The sequence below is a fragment of the Agelaius tricolor genome, unplaced genomic scaffold, assembly GCF_023055355.1.
Source record: "Agelaius tricolor isolate 1412-34295 unplaced genomic scaffold, bAgeTri1.0.p SCAF_5, whole genome shotgun sequence".
Taxonomy (NCBI): Eukaryota; Metazoa; Chordata; class Aves; order Passeriformes; family Icteridae; genus Agelaius; species Agelaius tricolor.
Genome location: NW_027269265.1, coordinates 19,706,221 through 19,732,473, shown reverse-complemented (window position 1 = coordinate 19,732,473; position 26,253 = coordinate 19,706,221).

The following is a 26,253-nucleotide window of genomic DNA, read 5'->3' as shown; positions in this document are numbered from 1 at the left end:
GACAGAGAAAGAAATAGAAGACAACTACTATCACATGTTAAGCAGTTCTGCCTTTCTTGTATCACATATTCAAAGGATTGCATTATAGAAAAGAGGTATTCTAATTCATTCAGTGACTAAGCAAATATTCACTTCAGATAAAAACTTAAACTTCCTCCTCTGTGAATCGTTACAGATTAGAAATGAAATTTGAAAGACTACTGATTAAGCAACTGTGGAAAGATGGCTGGGGACTGTGTGGAAAAATGGCTGGGGGATAAAATTAGGGGAAGCTAAGAGGTTATATTCACATCCTAACAGAATTTATAAAGGTACGGAAATGATATAGAGTAAAATTATAGAGTGAAATGCAGCTGCTACTTCCTGGATGGAATGCAGTTGGCGTGTTCACAAACTATTCCCTGAAACTGTGATTCCCCACAGCAACAATCTCCAACCATAGCCCCTGCTAAGGGTAATGGAACAGAGGGTGGAGCAGAGCAGAAACTCCCAGCCAGGTTCTGTTGAAATCCTTGCAGGGAGGGGAACTCGATATCGTTTTGCAGATGAGAAACTGCATAACACCTGTCAGCCAAGGGAGACAGAAGATCCTGCTGCTGAGCCAACAGCTGTGGCAAAATCATTCTCCTTGGATGAATTTGGTTCATCATAGCCTAATTTTAATATTAACACACACCTCCGCTCCAAATTTACCTGCCTTCAGTGTATGTCCACCCTTCACTGGGCATGTGCTCTGTATTTTTTTACTGTATCTTTAAAAGTGAAAGGAAAAGATTTCATACCAATCAGTGACAAAGGTGTTTATGACTACAGTCAATCATGATCCACCTAAGCATAGAGAAGTAGTATATAAATAATATACTTATTTAAAATGGGGAGAAGATAAGGAAGGCTCCCTTGCAACTTCTTGCATCAGTCAGCAGGCTGAAACGGTTTTCTCCATATGGACAGCTGCTGGAGGTGAACCACACTTCAGACACTATCACTGCCAATCCTCTAAGCTTAACCTGTCACAATTTTATATTAATAGAGTGTTATTCTGTAAACTGTTGGAGTGAGTCCTTCCTAAGTGCTGGCAGTCACTGGCAGTGGGTAACATTATCAAAAAAAGTAAAAGACCCACTGAGAGGTCTCCTTTACACTGTTGGTGTATGTTCCTAAGTGGAATCAGCCTCCAATCCAGCAGGAATGCTGAGTGGAGGGTCCTCCTAACAGGACTCTGAAGGACTGGTCAGGACAAGTCTTGGCTTTCCCGGGAATTGACAAAAATCAAACATGAAGGGTTGAAAAAATCTCTCCACGCTAAGAATAGACAAAACCTCCCCTTTTCATGTGACAGAGACACAGGAGTGCTCACACTGAAGAGATATGATCTGTATGGTTGGACTACGAGTTGCGGGGGGGATGCCTGTATGATGCCGCTAATGGTAGAGGTTAAGGGTTCAAATTTGGACAGGTAGCCAGTAATGAGGACATTTCTCATGGGGACTGTGGTGACATCAATACTATTTAAAATCATCATTAGCAACTTAGACACTAGGATAGACTGCATCCTCAGCAGTTTCATGGGTGACATTAAGATGAGCTCACACAGCTCAGCAAAAATGAATGCATTGTTTCACCAGAGGCAGAGTTACTCCATGCAAGAGTGCATGCTTGGGGCTGAGCGGCGGGAAAGTAGTTTTGTATAAAGGACATAGTAGTCTCAGTAGACAAAAATTGTGCATAGATCAGCAATGTACCCTTGCACCAGTGAAGGCTAACCTCAAGAGTGTAGTCAGTAGGTCAAAAAGAGTGTTTATTTCTTCTTCTTTGACACTTAGAGACCAAATTTAGAACATCATATAAAATTTTAGGGTTGTCACTACAAGTAAGACATTGACAGACTAGAACAAGCCAGTGGAAGATCATCAGGATGTTTAAGAGGTCAGAGCATCTGATATATAAATAGAATTTGGCTGAAGAACGGATTAAGTGGAGATGTAATGTCTGTTTTCACTCTATGAACTGGAGGATAAAGAAAAGACCTTACTTGATGGTATACATCAAAAACGTAAAAAGCAATGACCACATAATACAGTAAAGGAAATTCAGGTTACATAAAAGAAAACCAGACTATTTCTTCCTTGTAAGTGTGGTAAGACACCGGCACAAGTTGTTCAGAGAGGCTGGAGAGTGTCCATATTTGGAGATCTTCACAACTTTACTGGAAAGACCCAATGCAAGCTGATCTGTTTTCTTATGTTTGACTTAGCAGATAGTGCTCTTCTGACACAGTGGACTGGATGATTTATGAAGGTCTGGTCTGGACCAGTATTCCATTATTTAAGGACTCCTTCCCATTCCCATTCTCCCTGTAAAATGATGTTCACAGCAGATACCTATATATCTCTCCAACTGAAGTATAAGACTTGTTTTGATTTTTCGGATTGTGATGGTAATTTTATTGAAACTATCATTTTAAGCTATCAAACTAATAGTAAGTAGACTGTGAAATGTCAAAGACTTTCTGCAAATGTAAGGTGAGTGTAAATGAAATACAGGGGAAAAAAAAAACAAAACAAAGGATGATTTTATCTTACAGTACAACTGCAGAGGCAGATAGTATTTTCAATATGAATTAAAACAAGGGCCACTGTATTAAATATAATTCTTAGTTGAACTCTGAATGTCAAGAGGATTTCTGAGTTTGTAACCTCTTCTAATTCTTCAAATGAGGACTTTCCTGGGATGTCTCATGTAAGATGTAAATAAAAAAGTTCATCATGATTCTGAATTTCTAGTTTTTAAGGACCTTGTTAAAAACAAGATCCAACTACAAGATCTACACAAGATCCAATCTTTCTGCTTTTCTGCATCTCAGTATAAGTCCTTCTGAACAGAATTTGGTATCTACATTCTGTAGTATTTATGATTTATCCAACCTAAGTTCAGACTATTTTCTCCAAGAGAGCACAATTTTCGCTTTCATATCATGTAGTTACTGTAAACAGCCATAGGCTGTTTGAGAGGAAAGAAATTCAGGATGATTTTGTATTTTAATATAACCATTACAAATAGCTCAATACTCTTTTCTCCTTTATTTTTTCTTTTGAACTTAGTAATATTTTGCCGATGTGCTAGAAAACAATGTTATTTATGTTCCCCAATATGAGCAAAACATGAGACTAGGTCTCATTTTCAGCACTGGCCTGGAACAGGATTTGAGTTACAGCAGTTCATAAATGACTTCATTTATATTTTATGCTGCTACACCAAATGGATCCAGCAACCTCTTTGGGGAAAGACTAGAAAATAATCTCAAATGCATTACCTAGCTTATTACATTTTGGGCTTTGTTGTTCAATGTCATAATAAGAAATTCAAAACACCCAATCAGAATGCTTTAATTTGCTTTATTTTTGGAGAAATAGTCCAAAAATAGTCTTTGAAGTCTTTAAGAGTCAAGTAATTATTTTTGGAGCTTAGAATGCATAGAAAATGGTTCTCTTAGAAGCAGAAGTTCAAAAACTAATTTATTGAAATTGAATTTGAGAGGTTTACTAAATATAACTGCCTCTTCCCATAATCTGTATTTCTTGGGTTTTTTTAATGTCGTCTGTGCAGTTCTGATGGTGTTATAAATTAGAGATCTTCTTTTGTTGTTAACAATGAATATCAGAAAACACACCTAAATTATTTTACATTTTTTCTTTACAAAACATAATCATTTTTTTTTACTGAGGGATCAAAACCTTAGAGAAATAAGAGCATTATTATTCAGATTTTAATTAAAATTGAGAAAAAAATATAGAAGTCCTTATTTGGGAGAAAAACAGACCAAGAATTACTAAGCCAAGTTTAAAGAGAGAGGGGAAATATACTTAATAATATATTCCAAATCAATTATTTATAACAATAACTGAAATACAGTTGGATAGTGTAGCAGTGGATTCAGAAACTCTCTAAAAGTGGATTTATAAAGGAAGTCTTAAAACATGTTTCTGTTCTAAACTACCACATCAACTAACTCTCTAGTAAACTGAAAGTGTTTCCAACAGGCAAATACTCTGGTTTGTGTTAGGAGTCAATTCAAGATAACCTAACCCATCCTTTAGGCTTGAATGAATTTCTCTTCTGAGATCCATTTCTGGTTTTCTCTCTATTTGCTATAAAAGCAGCCTGGGTGACTATTAGGCTAGACAGACTAATGGGAGCATATCTCAAGTGGTATTTAATCTGTTTTTCATTTACTTACATTTCTATTCAAAGTTCTCAGGTGATCTAAACAGGAAATAATTTTGAGCTATACAGCCTTTCCCCTTATGCTGGGAAAATATGGATATTTAATGTGTATTAATGGTGCTATCAACAAATTTTGAACTGTTCTAAGCCCCTAAGAGGAAGAAGTTCTTAGTTTGAAGGCACTGAATTCAAATTCAAACTGACTGTAAATTGTCACCTATGCAATATTCTGTTTATATGATCTTCAAAAATATGCTTCTCTTCAGTTCAAAGATATAGCCTTTGAGACAGGAATATTACTTATACAATTTAAGGTCTAAGTTTAATAGTCTATGAAGCAAAGATTTTATGAGTATCCAGACCCTATGAACCCAGTGTTCTTGACTCTGATTTTCGGAGAAACTTTTTCTTAAAAGAATACAAATAATAAAATCATTATGCAATCAAAAATACCAATACTGTGAACAATAATGTTTTTAATAGAAAACTATGACCTCTTAAAATGTACAGAGAAGTGAATATAACTATTTCAAAACTAATTTTGACTATAAAGAAGTCATTGCACAGTTAATAATCATATTAATAGTTAAGTGCAAATTTTATAGAGTCAGGGAGGTTTTCTAGAATTTCTTCTTCCCAAAAGTATTTCCTTTTTTCTAAAATGTCACTTTGTGCTCATTATCCTCAGACAAAGAAACATGGAGTTGTAAGCTCCTGTCTCAAAGAATTTGCCCGGCGAATGTCAACAATGTTTATCCATAGACTGGAAAACCTATAATGTAATTATATTTTGTTTAGGCCCCCACACCCAGATCATTAATGCAGCACTGCAGCTAAAGTTCAGTTTGGTAAAATGTTATCTTTAAGTAACGATATTTTTTGTTATGTTTTTCATTTAATTGGTCAATAAATACCTTTTTATTTTTTTAATCTCTTGAGGTATACTTATCTGTTAGTGCAAACTTCCACTTAAAATCTTTCTGCTATCTAGTCAAAAAGATTATTGAAATACTGCCTTACTGTCTGTCATGGATCCTTGTCTAATGCATGCCATCAATCCAGTATAAACCTCTCTCTAAGATTTCTCTCTTGGAGAAGTAAAAATAGATAGAGGAAGCCTGGTCCTACAAGGACAGCACGGGGTGCTACTGTCTTCATTGCTTTTGTCTTTAATTATTAACTTTATTAACTCTTAAATTACAGTTTAAATCACAGAACCATAGAATAGTTTAGGTTGAAAGGGACTTTTAATAGTCATCTAGTCCAACACTCCTGCAATAAGCATAGACATCTTCAACTAGACCAGGTTGCTCAGAGCACTGTCCAAGCTGACCTTGAGTGCCAGGGATGAGACACCCAGCACCTCCCTGGGCAACGTGTGCCACTGCTTCACCATCATGATATGGCCAGTACACCTTTGGGGACCCATTCTGCTGAATTTACATATCTCATTTATCACCTCATTTCACCACTTTTTCAACACTCACTCTTTTTGTCTTCATGGCTGCTCAATTTGCAGCCTTCACACAGCCTAGATTTTCCACCTTCTATTGTGACATAGATGATATTTGGAATTATTGTTAAGTTAATTTCCATAAAGCTTTTCTGTCATCTTAGAATATCCAGTACACTGAGGTGCTCAATTAAATATTCTGCTGTGAAGTGGATTTTTGGGTGGTTTGTTTTGTCTTACTCCACTATTGTTTTGTTTATTTTATGTGTGTGTGTGAGAGAGCTGATAATCAAATCTACAATATTAGAGCCTTTAAAGTAAGACCGATTGCTTCTATTTAATAGGAATATTGAGTTATTGAAAATGGAGCAGAATTTCAGCTGCTGGCCACTATGCAATCTCAAATTATAGGCATCAGAATTCATATTTTTGATTTAAAAGATTTTTTTTGTTCCCATTTGAGCTGCAAAATGAACAATAGATACGTCAATCATTCAATTGTCTCTGAAATTCTTTCAAAGCATAATTTCTAATACTTGGGACACAAAATTCAGAACCTAAATACCTTTGATTTAGAAATAAAATATAGCCTTCATAGAAAAAATAGTTCATAGTTCAGCTGAATTAATAAGTCCCACTTTTAGTAATAAGAAACCAAATAAAAGTTGTCTTTCAGATTTTGAAGCAATTTTTAGTAATGTACATATAACACCTGGACTTAATTCACAAATGCTGGGATGCTGAGTGCTGCTTCCTCCATCTTTCAAGCTCTAGTCATACCGCTTCCCATAGCCCAACACCTTGTTGCCACATTTCTCTCAACATAGAATTGATCAAGATTTGAGATGTTAAACAGATTTCTTTTTGACCTCTGACCAGAAATACAGAACTACCTACAAGGAGTTAGAGAAATTCGGTTCACCACAGCAGATTACCCAAGGTTTTCCAGGATTTAGATATTTGCAAGGCTTTTTAGCTATAAAACCATCCCCAATGCTATATCTCATTTAATAAGAAATAATATTTCCAAAATGCCTACAAGCTTACGGTCTAAATTCTCACTCATATGCATTAGTGGGAAATTCTTTTAGTATGTTTTATTGCCCTGGTCTTGAAAGTGCATTTTCCTGGTGGTAAGGAATGCAAACTTGTTGTTAAGCAACACAGGTATTAACTGTGTCCATGACTGTAAATGATTCCAAGTAGTAAAGCTATAATTTTTTTTTCAATTATTTAAATTGTGTCATTTTTTATGAACTCACTCCTTAATTTTCAAGCAGGTCAAGGCAGATAATGAAGAAACACAGATTTAAGGGCTATCTGTACCTTACTAAGTGCTTTTGTGCCTCCTGCCATGAAAAGTGACTTGTTGGTCAAGAAACTATGAGAATTTGGGTCTTTCATTTTCACTAGCCCTTGACCATTTATACTTATACCTACAGTATATGAGACTGTAGGTATATGACTGAAATACATGTAACAACTACTTAGTGTTCTACATGTACTTTTCATGTACCTGTGGTTTCATTTAGAAGAATTTCTTAGGTTTCATCTCTTTAAAGTACCCTTTCTTCTCCATTTCCTTGATAGTTGTTTTTCCTGTTTAACTTTCCTATGTGGATAGTATTGTCTTGTTGCTGTTTTAGACCTGAAGCTGTCCGCAGTGAACTGAAGCAAAGTGTTTTGGTTGCTGGGATAGGTAATCAAGTCCTTCTTCTTACTGCATGGGAGATATTGCTACAGAGTGCAATCCAAACAGAGCACAGCTTGCTTGGGAGTGTGAGGTATCTACACAGTGGTTTGGTCTAAGGACATGTAAGAATTCTTATTTGGCATCTGTCTTTGTTTTCCTCTCTCAGTGCAGTTTAATGTGCAAGTATTAATTTGTGTTATACTAGATGTCAAATGAGGGATGTTATTTTCCTACCCTGTTCATGACAAAACACATCTCTTTTATATTTCTAGACCCACTTGTTTACACTTTATAACATTTCCATACACCTTGCACCCGTCCTAACATAGTTTTAATATTTCAATTTTCTAAATAATATAACTTAAAATATCTTCACTTACATGAAATATAATATACATCTATGGACACATACTAACACATAGAGGATTCACTTTCATGTGTATATTTCTTGTTTTATAGGATATATTTTTTCTTAGAATTTGCTGGTACCTGTTATCTGGAGTGGCAAAATCCAGCCTACCACCATTTATTATCAAAAAATATTTCTGATTAAAGTCTGGAATTGTTTTACGACAACATTATTTTGTCAGAAAAAAATGTGGGAAAAATCATGTCTTCTGCTTTAAGTTTAGGCTTTTGCCTTCCAGAGAAGACAACAGATAAATCATTGAAATACAGACACCTCTGTACCACCTTTCACTACTGCTTACCTCTCCCAAGTGCTGAGAATATTTTTTTTGCACTTGAAAAAATTATGGTAAAGTTTCCTAAAAGTCCTGCATAGGGAATCACAGGATAAGCCCCTTTGATGGACAGAAAGGAGGACAGTAATAAAAAGGACAAAGGGACTCAGTTAGGACTTTTTGCTTCAGTATTCGCCCATGAGGCAGACAATCAATAATCTACTACAGCAGAGCAACAAGATCCAACATGAAGTCTCAGTTTCAGTAGTCTGAGGCAGCTGAATAAAGCTACAAAATAAACTGCCTGTGAAACAGTAAAATTTTATACAGCATAGAGTTCTTATAAAGGAAGATCCTTGTAAAAAGAAAAAGATATAACTTGAAAATTCTATGTTTTGGCTTTGCTTCTTTTAGTTTGAGGGTGGTTTCTAGAATGAAACTCAAATTGAAAGAGATTTTAAACTACCAAATCAATTGCATTTAGTTATTTAGTTTTCCAAGGAAGCTCTGTTTAGGCATATTTTATGCAAGAACACTGTTTAAAACAGGAATATAACAGCGCTAAAAACAGCCAAAATATCTGTCTCACTAGTGACATTCTTGCAAACTATTGCACTCATCACTGTCAATGTCTGCTTCAATGAAATGTTGCTAGCTATTTCCTGTTATCTGTAAAAGCATTCTTGCTCATTCTGTCAATGTGCAAAACCTCTTGAAACACCTGCAAACATTACCATGTCCTTGATCACATTATATAATTTATCTTGCCCACAACAATGTCATCAAAAGAAAACAGTCAAGGAGTGGAAAGCAAGAATTGCCCTCCTGCCCCAGAACCCCTTCAAATTGCATGGTACATCTGAATCTTTGGGAAATATGGATAAGGTATTCCTGTGTCCCCTGAAGCTGTCACAGATTTTTTCTAAAAAGAGCAACAAAAATTTTCCACCTCATGAGGGCATGTGAGCCTGTCAGTACCAGTTGAACTGTTGTGCTTATTGTATGAACATTGCAAAGAGGCTAATTGGCAACTTTTTCATCATCACCAGGAAAGCCATGGGAAAGGAATTCACCAGTCCAGTGCAGGAAGAAGTCTAGGGCTACAGAACAGGAAATGCACTGAGAAATCCCTGGAATTGTGCTTCAATAAGAATGATGCTAATTTGATTTTAGTATTTCTTTTAAAATTTATAGCCTGTGTTAGAAATTAGACTTTATATTTAAAACTGCATAAGGTGCTATTTGAAAGTACTTTTTAAATTGATATTTTGGAAAAAAAACCAATAAAAACCCTAAAAATATTTCAATACCTAACATTTCATGGTTTTTGTTAATATTTACTGCCATAGATGTATATATCTTCCTTTTAATCTGGTCAGCAAAAAAATATATATTGGTTTTAGTACATACAATTTCCTAAAAGAAAAAGTAGGAATTACATTCTCAAATCCACATTTCTATTATTTAGATGTCATGATCTTCATATATGTTGAACATTCAAAACTTTTCATTAAAAGGAATCACAAATGATCTGCAATTTTCAAATCTAGTTATCAATACAGCATTACCACTTATAATTTGGGAGCCAATTATTTTCTTTCTTCTACTTATAAGACAGATCAAATTGATAAGGGGAAAAACTAATGACAGCATAAATACTAAAAAATATTTGGTTTACACCATCAATATTTTCATAAGCAAAAGTAAATTGTTTTATGGAAGCATGTTCTGGGAGTCCCTCCAGGGAGCAGGAGGGAAGAGTGTGGCAATACACAAAACTAAACACATGCAAGATCCATCCTTGCCTGGAGTTGGAGATAGATATTTTAATACAGTTTTCCATTTTCAGTCTAATTGCTCAGAATTTTTTATGATCCAAGTGGTAGATTTTTAGTAGATTTATTTCTGTATTTGCTTCAGCACAGTCTGCCTGTGAAACAATTTTCCATTTACTTTATCTAAGCAAAGTCACTAACAGTACATTCGAATCTCTATTTCTTTCATTTGTTTACCTTGAAAATACAAATATTAACTCTCAGTAATGTTTTCCTATTTTTTCTATTTTAGAATAACCTTTTTCCTATCCCATAGTGATCCTGTCTTAAGAGAATGTAAGGCTCACAATTTAAACTGATTTTCTAGAGAATTTTATAACAAACATAGATGAAGATTTCTGATGTTCTACTGTGTTCCTAACTAGTGTAGATTTTGGGATTTGGAAGCATCAGCTTTTTCTTGAAGAGTTACACAGTCAAAAATCTCTAGTTTTCCTGAAATCAAAGGACTGTTTCCTTTTTAATTGAGATTTCATTATTAAAACCATTTTATGTAAGTGCCTAGTATGAGGTTCTAAAATGATTTTGTAAACATCATATATACTTATTTAGAAAGAAGGAGAATATTTATTTTCTTTGTTTAAATGGCTCAAACACTGTTTACTTGTGATATATTTTTTTAAAGAGAGTGGAAAAACATTCAGATGATATTAGTAAAACATTCTAAAATATTACGGGGTTGCACATATGTTAAGTATTTTTGTGCAGCATTCAAGTGCTAAAGTAGCCATCATTGTGTAGGTTGCCCAGTTTTTTCCAGTCTGTAAAATTACAGAGAAAAATAATTCCAGCCAAGGTTCTGGGGCAAAACAACATTGGACAGAACAGTAAGAATTGCAGTCAAGCTTAGAAGTAGCAGCGCAGCCTGTTTGTCAGTACTGTGAATGTTAAAACCAGAACATTTCACCTGAAAACTTGTTTGAGAAGGAAATATTTTAAGCTATCCAATAGCCACATAGAGAAAAAGTATCTGTTTTCCTGTTGATTAAAGTAGAACTTACAAGAGTTTTAAGCTAAGCTAAGACCAATATTCAGTAATATTAACACAGAGTCCTTCTGTTCCCTATTCTAACTCAACTTCAAGACACTGATGGACAGATACCTGTTGCATTAAGAAATTTTTTTAAGTTTTAAAGAGGATAAAATTCTTGTGTATTTATAGCCAGCATTGCAGTTACCTCTTTTCATGCTAAAATCCATCTCCAAAGACCTTATAGATAGCCATTGTCACGTTTTCACTATTTCCTGACATCATCTATTGTGTCAGTCTTGGCTGGCTTGACTATAGCTTGTGCTATGCTAGGGAGCTTTTGAAGCAGCAACAGCACCAAGCTTTGGTCCCAGCTCAGTGTCTCGAGTCTTCAAAAGGATCAGGGTATGTTTTCTTCTGAGGTCCAGCCTCTCTGGTTTCAGTTACTTATTGATAAAATACTGGTTATACTGATCTTGCTCTGTTCCTTATCTGGTCAAGGGTCAATAAATACTGCAGATCTTACCAGAAAGAATGATGAGCTTTCAGACAGGAAATTAATATAAGGAATTTAAAGTTTATTTTATCTGAAACTGAGTTTGAATTTTACCTCCTAGCAGTGTAAGTCCGGTATAGATCATTGAGAATGAGCAAAAGATCCATTTAATCATTGAGAAGATGCTTGGCTTCAAAAATATTGGACATAGAAACTGAGAAAAATGTAGCCTGCCAGTTTTGATCTATATTGCAGACTCTGAGCAACTTAGCACTAACAACTATAAAATGATGTTCAGTCTTCTAATTTCTATTTAAAGGATGACAAGAATCAGCTTAGCTTGTGTAGAAACCTTGACCAAAGGGAGAATTTTATTAGTAGTAGTATTTTTAGACATTAAACTAGGGTTCTACAATCACAATGCTTTCTTCTTTCTGTTGTCTTATTTGATTCATTGTCACGTGATTATCTCAGGAACAGAATTATATTAAATATCAGATATAAGAATGTTTAATTATAAAATATTACTATTTCCTACTAAGTTGAAGATTGCAAAATGTCCTAGTTGCCTGTTGTAATCACATAGTTAAAACCAGAATAGCCTTGCCTTTTACTCAAAATGCGTGGCTATCACTTGAGCATGGAGGACTTTCACTGTCACAATAAGAGGCCTGTGAAAAGCTGTGTGATGCTTTATCTTGTACTAAAGTCACATCAGATGAGGGGAAGCTTACTGTTCAAAGGATTTTTTATTCTAATTATTGTTCTATTTCATTGCTTTATAACTTTCAAGTAGGTTTTCTTCAATTTTTTCCTCCAATTAAGTATTACAGCACAGTGAGAAATGTTACCAGATCAATGTCTTACTGTTTCATGCTAGACCTTGTATTGCATAGGTCCAAACTGAGTAACCCATGCTGTTTGAATCACCTTTTCAGACTAAACCACTTGAATCTCACTAATCCCAGCTCAGCTAAATGATTCCAAATAATTCCAATTCAAATTGACAGTCTTTTCAAGAAATAGCAATTGAGAACAATTGGCTCAGGAAGTGTACAAAGCATATGTTTACAGTATTTTTTGCCCATTTACTGAAATTGAGGGAGCCAATGGACGCAGAAGGTTGAAAATGAACAAAACTTGTTTCACCTATGCATGGTTAGACGAAGAATAGCCAGTTATCAACTCACTGGAGCATGCAAAATTCATTTCAATTATACCTTTAATGCCAGGAGAAGCCTGTGTCACTTGTCTTTTGTTTCATTTACTGCTGAAACGATTTTGTTAATCTGTCCTATGTAAAGGAACTTTATTGTTATAATTTGTGCAGGCTCCTGAATATGTATTTTAAAGGTAAAGAAAATTTTGACTTAATGATGCAGATGACAGTGACTTTTGAAACAAATATAAATTTGGTTAAAAGTTGCTAGATCTAGAGGACTTCAGGGCCCAAGAAATTTTTCCTCCCCAGCCTACTCTCACTGACTTTGGTGCACTCTTAGAGCCAGTGATGCCTCCTCAGTCTGGTAGATGGGAAGCTCTCTGCTCGAGCTCTGTGCCCTCAGGTCCACTGGGTAGCAAGGCTGGGGAGCCACTCCAAACATGCTGGTTCAATCACACATATACACACTCATACAGAGTGCTTATAGACATATAACTTATAAATGCACACTTATGTGGAGCAAAGAGAGCACTCACGAGAAAAATCATCAGAGTTTAAGACAGAGCAAATTGAGGTGATCCGGAGCAGGGGTAAAACAGACAGGCATGCTGGCCAGCAACCTGCTTACACACCACCATTTCTTTTTTTCTGGCCTTTTACCTCTTTTTTTCTGAGACATGTTCCTCACTTTTGCCCCCCTCTCCACCCTGCCATTAGCCTGTCCATTTTATATCATCCTAAAATTCTCTTCTTCCTGGATCTCATAATAAATCTTATTCATATTTAGGCAATAATCTCCCTTTGGTTTGTGTGGCCTTCTGACTTCAGTTTATCCCCGTGATGAATCTTGGTGGATTTTACACAAGGGACAATTGGTGTCCTATGATACTCTTGGAGTAGCTGGTTTGGCTCACTCTGTTTCACTGATTCCTGCACCAATAATTTATTTTTTTTTTTCCTGATTCTGGCTCTGAGAGTTTAGTGTTGTTGCCTTTCAATTAGATAACCAATCAATGTCCAAGAAAGATTTGATCAAAAGTTAACCACATATAGGAGAATATATATTGTGTGGAAAGTCTATAATCTGTGGAATAAAAACAAAATACCGCCACCACCCCCCACAACCCACCTCCAAAATACTTCAAAAATCAAAACAAACAAACAAATGACAAAACCAAGCAAAAAAAAAGTATTTAAAGTATTTGGAGAACACAGAGTATATAGAAGTGCTAGTGTTTATATACTCTTTATATTCAGAAGGAGACCTACTGCAAAAACTTGCTGAGGAGACAAATTAGTGTGCTACCAGTGTGTGACAATCCAGCTTGGTAAAACTATTGTTGGAAACTTGAGAACTAAGGCAGAGTTGAAAGGGCCCTGGTTCTTTGTTTCCCAGACTGGATATTTCCTTCTATGACATCTGTTCAGTCTTTCACATGTCATACATTCCACACTGGAAAGAAAATCTCTCTGAATCCAACTTAAAAGTTCATCCTGTGCATTATTTTTGTCACTGCCAATGACAGCTTGTTTAATGCACCACTGCAGTCCCATCACTTTTCTATGTTGTTTTTCCAATAATATTATATAAGTATGAACAGAATAGAATAAATGTCTTAGAAAATTGACAAGTATATCTATGTGCAGAACTAAAATGTAGAGAAGCTTGTGTGGGCTTCAGCAAACACTTAACTTGATAACTGCTATGGTAAATATAAATTCAAAGCATTAAAAGTGACAATATTATCTTGAAGTAATAGGATTTTAGAGCAGAATTTGATTTTTCTTTTCTTTCCCCATAAATAAGGAATAAAATTTTCAGCTTTTTTTTTCCCCTGAAAACATTTTTCTTTTGAAAATAAATGGATCAGGAAAGAAAAAAAAAGAGCTTTTCACATGGCAATCTGAGACTTCAGTTGCAGTGTTAGAACAGACATTAATGTATTTCCAATTGACTCATGCTGATTGGAAAGGTAATGGAGAAATGCTTTAATGTTTAATGTCTTTCCTTTTTCACAGTTGGATTCATAGACACTATTGAAATAGGTTGGAAACACACAAAAGCCACAGTTTTGGTATTTGTAAATTAGGCCTTTAGAAATGAAGAGGGTGGATCCACCTGATACTGAAAAAGTTGTAATTTTCATTTCAGGCTTACTTTTTGAACAGGTTATATGTCCATTATATTTTATCCTTTGGTAGTCTGGGACTGCTGATTTTTAACACTTAGGATTTTTATCAAGTTATTCACAAATTATGCCTTTTCCTGACCTTATTGATAGATAGATATTCATATATTTCCATAACAAAACCAAATGAGCTTACAAATGAACTACATTTCCCAGAGGTGAAGAAAAGGACTTCAAAGATTTGGAGGGAATTTGTATGGTTTGTATAAATCAGATATTGGCAAATGTTCATTCATTTAGAAGATTTATTTCCTCAGTGATTCCCTTAGTTTGGATTCAGCTTTAACTTCTTTGGTGTATTGTTTAAGGAGATCTGGTTGGTGACACAGAGCATACAGAGAGCAGTGACAGCTCAGGCTGAAGGGAGCAGAGCTGCTCCCACAGGACTTGACACTGCACTTGGCACCGAAAAAATGGGAATTACAGAAGTCAGAATACTTCAGTGCTTTCCTGCATGGTTAACCATACTTGCTCAATGAATCTTTTGGGAAGTGTCTGATAGTCTTACAGCACACATTAGTGGCTCTTAAACGTCCCAGAAAATGTTTCCTTTCAAATCCCAGCAAACCATCTCTGCTGCTGAACTCTGTTGAGTCTCAAGTTCTTCCAAGACTGTGACACGTGAATGTTGTTCAAACAGGAGAGAAGAGGGAAGGGAGGGGAGGTGTCAAATATCTTTGGGAATCTGTGAAGTACTAGCTCTAGGGATTTGTTTTGTTTTTCTGTTTCAAGTACTAGCTCATATGAAGCTCTTTGTTAAAACTGCCATGCCATTGCATTGAGATTTGATATTTGGTGGAACCCAAAGTATTGTTTCAAGAATGATGTCCCACACAGAGTAAAACCAAAAACTTTTATGTGACCCCCTCTATTTGGCATTGCTGAGTCCTCACCTCAAGTACTATGTCCAGGTCTGGGCCCCTCACTGCAAGAAATACACTGGGGGGCTGGAGCATGTCCAGAGAAGGGCAATGAAGATTTGAGAGGTCTGGAGTACAGGTCCTCTGAGGAGTGGGAGCTGAAGTTCCTTAACCTGGAGAAAAGGAGGCTCAGGAGGGGCCTTAACTCTCTCTACAGTTACTTGAAAGGAGGCTGCAGCCAGGTGAGGGTCAGCCTCTTCTCCCAGGCAAACAGCAACAGGGCAAGAGGAAATGGCCTCAAGCTGCGCCAGAGGAGATTGGGGCTGGACATCAGGATTTCTTCACTGAACAGGCAGTTAAATATTGGAACAGGCTGTCCAGGGAAGTGTTTGAATCACTATCCCTGAAAGTGTTCAAGGACTGGATGGGGCATTTAGCATTCAGCCAAAGTCGTTGTTAAGTCAAAGACTGGACCCAATAATCTTGGAGGTCTATTCCAACTTTAATCATTTTGTGTTTCTGTATTTGTGAAAGTGTCACAGTAAGAAGTTACAGAACTGATCACTGGCAAGATAACTGCTGATAATTATAGCAACTATGTTTTAAAGGATCATGTTTATGTTTTGATATTGAACATTTAGTGGCAACACATTTTTATTTTTCACTTGTATCTTATGGTGTTGAGTTTATCAGATGTCTCAAATTATACCAAGTTTCAGATTTTACTTCAGAACAAATAATAATGATGATGCTGGCAGTAGCAGCAGTGACCAAAATCTAGAATTTCAATTTCTAGTCTGTGGGGAAATCCACTAGTTCAAAATTCCTTTCATAAAACGTGAGAGGAAAAAAAACTAGAATTTTAGGTCTGAAAGCAAACTTTTGAGTTCCAAAATGTTTTGAAAAAACACCATAGTCAAGATCAAAATGAATTAACATTGTAAGAGCTGAAAGCAAAACAATAGGAAACTTGTCTACCAAAAAATGTTTAGGCAATCCACATAATTCCTAGATTTGATAAAGTGCTATTTTCAGAAAATCATAGTTTTATCACTCCTGTTTTTTTACTCCAACATCTGTCTTAGCTTGTCTTCAGGACCAAATCCTTATCATGATTTCCATGCCACTCCACTAATTTATACTTTGAAAACCTTGGATGTGTTGTGTTATTGAAGGAATGTGATTTTTGACATTAGTGGTGCATAAAATGTCAATGCATACCAAGGCCCAGCTGGAGTGTCTCTTTATGTAAAAAAGTTCCAACATGATATAGTGAGTAAAGAAGTAATGTTAGGTTATATTCAACCAGGCATTCACGGTGTTATACTTTCTACCAAAGGCAGGGTATATAAAAATAAAGATGACACATTAATTCATAATTGCAATGGGACTGGCAGGCCCTGAGTGCATACTTCAGTGCACTTACTTTTGTACCTGTTTTAGGTTTCTGTATGTTGTACTTTGAAGCCTCGTATGAATCTGCAAAAATTAGAATTGTTTTGAGTTCACTGCAGTTTGTTGCATTGGGAAAGTGGTCTTTTGTGCAGTTTAATAAAGTTGCTATTTTTGTTCTCTAAATATTGGTAGCTTGCATGACCTAAAACCACTGAGATTGGATGTATCCCATATTTGCACTTGGAAGGAAAACATTAAATATATGTAATAGACTTGCTTTATACAGAATATGTGGAAACATGCACATACAACCCAAAAGTGTAAATAAATCCTATTCTGACTGGCCTTCAAAGTATAGACTTTTTCTGCAGATCATAACTGCAACCTTGGAATTGTACTGATTATTAATCTCTCTAGAAACTATTCAAAAATTATGATGAATAATTTTGACAACACAGGTTAAATTGAGTAACTTTGGAAAGTGTTTTAAATGAGTGGATTTGCTGAATATATTAAGAAATTCTTCTAAATTTTTTTTTAAATTATCAAAAAACTATTAAAGTGCACTTGAAATTCTCACAGTACTGTGAGCTATGCATGTTTTGGTATTCCTTATTCATATTGGAAAATATTTTTATTCTAGGCTTTCTGTCCTGATCACAATTACATAAAAGTAAAATATACAGTTACTTTGAAATTCAGAGGATTTTGACCTTGCCTGCTTGTTTTAGGAGGCATTTTACTAAAATTTTCTTTTGAAAATGTACTAGGTACTTCAGGCTCCATTACACCTCTCCAGAAACAGATTGAGAGAAAAAAATAACTATTGTAAGGTATTTTCTGTTTTATTCATCTGGGTGTTGAACAAAAATGTTGTGTCCACCTGTATCCAGTGAAGAAATTGTATTTAAAAAAAAGGATAATATACAGCACCTACATTTTTAAAGAGTGTTAAATTACTTTTAAAAATGTAGTAAATATACTGGCATATACTCAAACTGGTATAGTCCACAGAAGTGGAGAACAACATTGCACACAGCTGTGGTGATTTGTGTACTGACATTCACCATCTGTAGGACGGTCTTTCATATTTAAAATATTTTTTTATGGCAATGCAAATAAAACTTGGGTTTATGTGTGTATTATACTGTATTGTTAAATGCTGTGGGGTTTTTTGTATTTAAATGGAAGAAGAAAAAAAAAACCTAAAAAAAAAGAGAATTCAAAATGAAACTTGGTGAATTCTGAAGTCTTTTTCATTGAAAGTCTAGTAATGGAGTAAACAGTAAGATAATAGCCAGATGTTGATAAGCACAAGACTAAGTGAGCATGCAGGAGTAAACTAACTATATTAGATATTGTGGTAAAAAATGAAGAGCTGTTGCACTCAAAATAACTGCTGAAGGGATAGACATATTTACACAAGAAGAGATAATATATCTGCACAATCATCAGAAAAATATTATCAGATCCAAATATTTTATTTGTTATCGTTCTTAAATTTGGTTTAAAATTTTTGTCTGTGCTGCATACTTGGTGAAATATTGCCAAAATATAAGTGGTATCCCCCTTTTTTCAGCTGTGACCATTTTTAAAACAGGTTTTGATCCTGATGCCTAATTTTGAGATGAATTCTTCTGAAATTAGCATGTACTTGAAAAACTGGCTCCAATGGCACAATATAATATGTGATCACTTAGATCAGTTTTAAATTAGTATGATTTGCCAATTCCACAGCTAATATTTTAGCTCTTCTGGCAGTTTTGTGAAACTGCACGTTTCAATGTTTGATAGCTACCATCAGTGTCAATGGGTCAGCTAAAGCAATGCCAGCACAGATACAGTGTATCTGTTGCACAAAAAAATATTGACAGTCAAAAAAAATTTTTTTAGGAAACTTTTATTTAAATGCTTTGCTGAATTCAATGCAAGTTGCTTTATGTTCATACGTGATGACAACTTGTGCTTCTGAAAGAGAACATTTGTGCCTCACAGTTGACTTGAGGTAACTGGAAGCTAAATATCTCAGTGTTTACCAGAAATTGCTCTGTTTTTCTAAACATCCTGATTGAACCATTTTCCTTTAGGAGAAGATACTGCTTTTGAAGGAGTTACCTCATGTTTGCATTTGAATGAACAGCTGTTTGGGGAGTAGCTTGTAACCAGTTGTAATGGAATGAAGCATGCTGCTAAACCTTATGATTTCCAGACTGAATGCCTAATTTTATGACATTAACCTTGTTTAGTAAATTAGCCCAACCTGTAGTCAGAGTCTAGAAGTGTTGAAATTTTGAAATACCCAAAACAGAACATTCAGTATATATATATATATATATATATATATATATATATATATATATATATATTTATATATATATAAATATATATATTTTTATATATATATATAAATAACTGCCAACTGCAAAGAAGTAATCCATATCAGACAAGAATTTCAGGAACAAAATTCTATTTAATTAGGAATTTACAAGGATGCTTTCAGAAAATCTAGGCTACATATGCTGTCACTATATTATTATGTCCGATATTATTTCAGTTCAAGTGCTGTCTTAAAAGAAACAGCTTTTCAGCATTCTCAATACATTTTCCACTGAGGTCTCAAATTCAGAGATGATTGGTTTTAGACTTCGTTGCATTTTGTCAATACCCATCTTTCCTGACACAAAAAAGATGCTGACCTGTGGGAAAGACTCCAGAGGAGAGCCACAAAGTTGATCACAGGGCTGGAACACTTCTTCTTTGAAGACATGTGGAGAGGGTTGGGACAGTTCAGTCTAGAGAAGAGAGAGCTCTGGGAAGACCTTATAGCAAATCCTAGGACAAAAAGGAGGCCGACAAGAAAGAAGGAAGAAGAGCTTTTCACAAGGGAATGCAGTTATGGACAAGAGGGAATGATTTTAAACTGAACTTAGTAGGTATTATTGAATATATTAAATAGTAGGAAGAAATACTTTACTTAAGGGTGATGAGGCACTTGGAGAGGTTGCTTGGAGAGGCTGTGGAATTCTCAGCCTTGGAGGTCTTCAAGACCAGGCTGGATGGGGCTCTGTATAACCAGATCTGTAATTACAATTGCCAAAGGACTCTTTTTTCCTTCTTAAATATGTCATCACTGAGGAATTACCAGCATTTCTGATTGGCCTGGCTTTCATCAGCAGCACATGTGTCTTAGAATCAGCTGGCATTGGCTCTGCTGGACATGGAGAAATCTTCCAGAAGCTTCTCATAGAAGCCAACCCTGTAGCCGCTCACAACCAAATCCTTTCCAAACAAACCCAACACCCTCCTAAAACCAGGCTTTTCTCTAGAAGAAATTCTTGTTAATGCCTTTGTTATTTGCGTTGAGGGATGTGGAGAGGTGTTTAGAAGAAAAATAAATAAAAAACAAACATAAAACCCCCAGACTGAAACATAAACCAAATGACTTTTTATTTTTTTTCTTTTTTTTTTCCAGATAAGTAGTTTCTAATGAAAGACTTTGGGGTTACTTCTTGTTTTATTGCTATTTTGCTTTTTTAAAACTGCTGTCCTGAATTTTGGAAAAAAAGGCACTCAAGTTTACTTGGGGTAAGGTTCTAGTAACATAATTCCTTTGCTCTAATAATTCAATGATTCAGAGAGACCTTTGTGAATTATCTTCTAGTGATTATAGAAAAGATAGCATAGAGGGAATTGACTGAGTAAATGAATATTAATTTTAATCTAAGTAACTGGATGATTAAAACTATCTCAATTTAAATAATCTCTCTAGGTTATGCTCACCTGAATCTATATGAAAAATGAAATTATAGAATGAAATTATAGTGGGGTGTTGAACAAAGCGGACCTGAAGCTTAGAAACATCTTACTCCTGATAAGTTAAAGTAAAAATGGGACCAGATTGCCATTGATTTCTTATTGTTGTTTTGTTTCATACCTGAATATCTCAGGAAAAATTTTGATAATTTAGAGGAACTGCTTAGAGAGAGGAGTCATCTGAATATTTTCTGTTAACAGTATGCAGGAGGCAGCTAGAGATGCTGTTCTGCATTTAACAACATCTTGCATACAGCTGTGAATAATTGTACCCATGCCAGGCAGGCTGTGCATTGCCATTAGATGAGGAAAATATTAGCCAGCTTATATTTAGTATCATAAATCTTGAAAACAGCGACAGGAACAATGCAAAAGGCTTTTACATGACAGACTTGATCTTTCTGTTTAAAGCATCATGGTCTCAGAAACTGGAAAAAATATCATGAAAAGAATAGTGCATTTTCCCCCCAAAAAAGGAGAATGCTTTCCCTAATACATTAACTCCCTTCCATTATATTAACTCACTTCCATCCTTACCCCATCTGTTTTAATTGACACACAATGCAGTCAGGGAGCATTTGCATGAGACTGAAACTGTCCCCTGTTGTTGAGGGTAGAATACCTATTATTCATGCTGAATGCAAATTTGTCATCAACTAGAAACTGAATGTCTTCAATTCACATAGAAAATATAACCATTTTCACTTTAGGTGTTCTGTCTTCCACCCACATATGTACATATATATATGCTAGTGATGTCAGAACTTGTATAAATTTTCTTTTTGCAGTAAAACATTACTATTTATTCATGCAGAACCAGTCACTCAGCACCTGTCATGAAGAACCCCAAATATAGTACTCACATTATTACAAAATCTGTCCATTTACTTTTTCTGGGGGCTTGACAGACATGACTGTGTTCTTGTAGACCAGTATGTATACACAAGGCAGCTACTTTTTCCAGAAGAGGCTAGTTTGGGAAGACTACCAAACCCTCCTAGAAGAACTACTGCAACATACTGTTTAATGGCCTCCACTCCACACAGTGATAAATATTTTATTTATCTTATGTGACCATTTTTTATCAATACAAAATTATCAGTAATTATAGGAAAACATAAAAGTAACTTCAAAAAATAGAAACACTTCAGAAGCTTGAAAAGACATTTGTTAAGACTCGAGTTCTTGTTGCTGTAAACAGACTACTGCTGATAAATAAAGTTATTACATAAGCTAAAATGCCTTAGCATAAAAAAAGACCTTTTTGTTGATGCAAGAGGAGTTTGTCCTTAAGTCAGTTCAACTTCATGGATCCCCAGCAAAAAAAATCATAAAAATTTCAACCAAATGCCCTTGTAAACTGTGTTACTGAATAGCAGCTTTGTTTTTTTCTTAGGATACCCAACACAAACATATCTATTGTTAAGATACACATCATGCTGATGTTTCTTTCTAGAGAGTCTCAGAAAAGGTCAACACAGATTTGAAAAACAAAAAATTATAAACCTAATTAGAGTAGGGTGAGCTGTTTCTGACTTCACTTGTAAGCAGACTCTGCTTAAGTCTTCTTTGCATCTTCTTGCTTTATTAAAAAGGAAAAGAGGAAAGAATCATAATCCTACCTGTTGTTCAAAACTAACTTTCAGAATTCAGCTTTGGACAACAACTGAGATATTTTATTTCCCAGGAGTAGATGGTGCCTTTTATTAAATTGTTTAAGAAAGAAAAATTATTTAATTTAGTTTTTATGTGTTTTTCTAACTGTTCTAACTGCTCATTATATTGGATGACTGATGACTTCATCATATGTTGTGTTTTTTTTCCTAAGGCAAGTGGTTCTTTTCAACTCTATGACTTGTCATTATTGCTTATATATACAGAAGCTTTAGTTACTAGGTTATTATTTATTTGCCATACAAAATTTTGAGGACTTTGCAGTGTTTCTTACTCTATTCTCACTCAACATGCGCATTTAATTCTGAACCTTTGATACCAAAAAAGTATTAACACATTCTTGTAACCATGTATTTGCTAATTATTGCATTAATTAATTAATGTCTGTGTAGTGTTGTATCAATAATGTTAAGTTTGTGATGTATTTCACCTATAGGGAAATCGATCAGTATCTACAGGATCATAGAATAACAGAGTGGGTTGGGTTGGAAAGCCCCTTAAAGAGCACCTAATTTCAATCCCCCTGCTCTAGGGCAGAGACACCTTCCTCTAGACCGGGTTGCTCAAAGCCCCATTCAACCTCTCCACTGCTAGGGATGAGGCAACCACAGCTTCTCTGAGCTACTTGTTCCAGTGCCTCATCACCCTCACAGGAAAGAATATCTTCCATACATCTAATCTAAACCTACTCTCCTTCCGTTTGAGGCCATTGCCTCTTGTCCTGTCTTGACAGGCTCTTGTAAAAAGTTTCTCTCCATCTTTCTTGTAGGCTCTTTTCAGGTACTGGAAGGTCACAATTATGTCACTCCAAAGACTAATCTTTTCCAATTCTCTCAGCCCGTCCTCATAGGAGAGATGGTACAATCTTGTGATCAACTTGGTGGCCCTCCTCTGGACTTGCTCCAACAGGAGCTCATCCTTATGCTGGGGACCTCAGAGCTGGATGCAGCACTCCAGGTGGAGTCTCACCAGAGGGGAGAGAGAGGAAGAATCATTGCCTCCTGGTCAGGCTACTATTGATGCAGGGCAGGTTTGGCTTTGATGCTGAGCTTTGGCTTTCTGAGCTGTGAGTGCACATTGCCGGGTCATGTTCAGCCTCTCACCTGCCAGCACCCACAAGTACTTCTCAGCAGGGCTGTTCCATTCTACTCATCCCCAGCCTGTTTTGATAGTGGGTGTATCTAATCCAGATGAAGCACCTTGCTCTTGGTCTTTTTAAACCTCATGAGATTCCCATGGACCGACATCTCAAGCTTGTCCAAGTGCCTCTGGATGACATCCTGTCCTTCAGGTGTGTCACCACACCACTCATCTTGGTGTCATCTACAAATCTGCTGAGGGTGCACTTAATTCCTTAATCTATGTAATTAATGAAAATATTGAGTAATACTGACAATACAGACCGTTGAAGGACACCACCTGTCACTGGTAACCATTGGGACTCTGAGCTGTTAACTATTGTGCTCTGAGTGCAACCATCCAACCAAAATCTTATCCATCAGTCCACAGGGATCTGCACTAAAACTGATCATATTACTCAAGATTCTTTTTATAATCATTGTAGGGACATTTCAAACTCAATATAGCCACCAGCAGTTTGTTTTTTTTAATGCACATTGTTGAAGTACTAGAGTATTTCATGCTGTCAATGAGCCAGTGCTTGATTCTGGGAGATGCTTGTAAGAGAGTTCTGTTGTACATTTGATAGGATGGCGATAGAGGATGATTCAGGCATTCCATCATTCTTCTTGTGCCTCCATCTGTGGGAATTTTGCCTGGAAACCCTAGAGTACTGAGTGTAGGAGAGGAAAAATAATTCAGCATTTGGAAGTTCAGCATCAAAGCTCATACAAAATACATCCAATGATCGCCATTATAGTGGATACAAGCTAATATACCATCTGTATGCAGAAATTTGCTGCTCTACAACATTGCTTATTCATTCAAACAGAGATAATGAGATTGTTTAATGATGATCTTCATGACACAGACACATTAATCTGCAGGGCACAAAAAATGAAACAAAACCTGAAAAACACATCCCCTCTCATCACGTATGGGAGAATGGATGATTTTTCTCAAATATGACAAATTAAGTATTTGCAGTACTAATACACCTATTAAATATATCAGAGTCTATTGACCATCATATGGACAGTTTAAGCTTCATATTTTTATTAGAAGATATCAAACTCTTTGTTTTATAAAATACTAAATAATCTAATTTGCATGGGCCATCCATAAAATAGTTTTGACCATATTACTTTACTTAAAAGGATCGTGGTTTAAATGGTCAATTTTAGACTGGATTGGTCTCCTCAGATGGAATTCACCAGGCCTGTGAATTCATTATAAGTACCTGGAGAGACACAATTTGAAATCTGAAGTATCTATTTGAGGCTTAAACACATCAATAACCTAAAAGGTCTAATTCTCTTTTTCAGCAGTTTGGGGTCTAAAACATTCAGAAACCCCATTTTTTAAAATCACATTTAATTACACTTCATAAAGAAAAAACCTATAAAGAAGCTAGCTTAAATAAATATAAATCTATGTGGGTTTTTATTTGAACGCCTTTGAATAATGAGGACTTAGCAAAAAATTACAATACAATTTGATTTGACCCAGCTGATCTTTCATTCAGACTTTGGCAAGATCATTGCCTGAACAATTCCCATCTTTTAGTTGCTAGTCATGACTTCTTTTTTCTTTTAAAATATCAATTCAGGAAACTCAGGAAGATTTCTCACAATTGCTTGGAGATCCAAAAAAATCATTCATGTGTAACAAACAGCAGGCCTGCAATAAACATTCCAGAACCTGGAAATCCTGAACAATCCTTTTGACTGTGAGTAGATTAACAGCATGCTATGTGTAGAGAATGTGCTATGTCTTGGAAGCAGTGATTAATGAACCTATGCTGCATAGCTGCCATGTGCCTGTACAATATGCCTGACAGCTGGGGAAGTATCACGTGTATCTTTGTGCATGTGTGACTCCCTGGTACATCACATACCTGAAAAATTTGGTGTGTTTTGAAGACTGGTTTTATGGCACAGGCCAGCTGTGATGCATGTGTGTGGTATGTCTGGTGCTTTCAGGCATCACAAACTTGCTGCACATGAGTAACTCCGTACAATCATCTTCGTTTTTAGGAGATCCCAGACAACCCTCATTCCTCCTCAGGACTGTCTGTAAGGAAGTTAATGTTGACACTGTCTGTGTTTGACTCATCCAGAACAGTGCTGACAAAAACATCCATTTCAAATTGGTCATTTGTTAAAAGATTTCAGCATCTGGCTGGCACATATCACTGTTTGTCATATATAAGTTAGAAAACAAGATAGTGCCATCTTCACTCTCCTGTCTTCTCATTTTACTCTTCAAAGGATTTCTGAAATTTAAGAGGAGTTTTTTTTCCTTTTAATTTTGTGCTAAAAATAATTTCCTTAACACTGATGTCTCTTGAAGTTTCTTTTCCTTTAAGTCAAGAATGATGGTAAAGATAAAGGTTACTCATTGTTAATGTCAATAACTGTAAATGTCAATAACTAATCTGTCTTGAATGGATATTTGTATGGATATTTTTGGATTTTTTTTTCTCAGTAATAAGTGAGAAAATCATTCAGAAACTCTACATCTTTAATACTATTCACATTAAGAAAGGCAATTTAATTACCTTAGAACCATTTAGGTACTGAGCAGTGCTGAATACAGAAAGACAATCACTGCCCTGGTCCTGCTGGCCACACTATTGCTGATACAGGCCTGGATGCCATTGGCCTTGGCCCCAAGGGCACTGCTGG